The 1263-nt window shown below is 37.1% G+C and overlaps 1 pseudogene; it reads right to left on the bottom strand.

Annotated features, from left to right (window-relative positions):
- Positions 1 to 789: 789 nt before the first annotated feature.
- LOC112470829 lies at positions 790 to 907 on the bottom strand (annotated as a pseudogene).
- Between the last annotated feature and the right edge of the window lie 356 nt (positions 908 to 1263).

Raw genomic sequence — 1263 nt, 5'->3', positions numbered from 1 at the left:
TGTTCCTTTATCACATGTCATATAAACTGAGACTCTTGGTCAAAACAAGTCCTGATGAGATAGTTAAACATAAACAAAGAACTCTGTAACAAGTGCAACAAGAAAAGCATCTTTTTTTTTTTTTTTTTTTTTCTGAGCACGCCCTGGGGAAAAGCATAGTCCCCAGGTGAGGGTCTCTGCTTTCCTAGGAGAGGTCTCTAACTGTAGTCTTATTTTCACAAAACAACATATTGGTGTGTGCTCTAGAGTTAAGAGTTTAAGTACATCAGCATGAAAGCTTTTGCATTTAATGTGCTAAAATAAATAGATTATAAACTTAGGATATTATTTCTCTACATTTCTTTTCTAGTTCATCCCCTTGAGCACAGTTAACATTCACTTAGTATTTATGAGTGATAATCCCTAGCAGTGTTGGCAAAGATTTGAATGTCATATAACACAAACAAGAGTCATACATCATGCATCAGCACTGTTTACCCGCTGAAGTCGTGTCTTGAATGGGGTACATATTTGGAGAAAATCACTAGTATTCATTATCCTCAGTATGCATCATCATTCATTCGTCGACTTATTCACTCATTCAAATATTTATTGAGCTCCTATGTTTCAGATACTCTTTTTTGCCTACCCAACAGTAATTTTTTCCTTCTTCCATGTGGCACAACTCAAATTTATTTATTTAATTTAATTAATTTATTTTTTTAGGCAAGGCCACCCTTGGTTGACCTCACAGATTGCAAGAACCTTGTTAGCTTACAATCTTTCTTTTTTTTATTTTTTATTTTTTTACACCTATAGCACCTGGCCTTCCTAAGTGGTCTCCCATCCAAGTACTAACCAGGTCTGATCCTGCTTAGCTTCCGAGATCAGACGGGATCTGGCTTGTTCAGGGTGGCATGCCGTAGACTGGCACAGCTCAAATTTGGTCCTGATATCTAATCTTGCCCCATGTGCCTCAGCAAAAACCCAATTGGTGTAAAGCAATCTTGATCGTGTTTCCCTTGCAAAAGATTGATTTCATGAAGGGTATAAATTTCAGCATTGGCCAATGTAAGTTGACAGGAAGTCTGCTGGGGGATTTCTGGGAAAGGTTTCTTTGCTCTAAGAATTGCACAAGGAAGAAACTGTGGTAATTTTACATGTCAACTTGGGTAAGCTATAGTACCCAGTTATTCAATTAGACACTAATCTAGATGTTGCTGTGAAGGTATTTGTAGATGTGGTTACCATCTACAATCATTTGAACTTAGGTAAAGAAGGTTA

Source organism: Pteropus alecto, unplaced genomic scaffold (genome assembly GCF_000325575.1).
Source record: "Pteropus alecto unplaced genomic scaffold, ASM32557v1 scaffold3, whole genome shotgun sequence".
In the NCBI taxonomy this organism is placed as follows: Eukaryota; Metazoa; Chordata; class Mammalia; order Chiroptera; family Pteropodidae; genus Pteropus; species Pteropus alecto.
The sequence above is the reverse complement of the archived record's forward strand: the minus strand, read 5'-3'. Positions and strand labels throughout refer to the sequence as shown.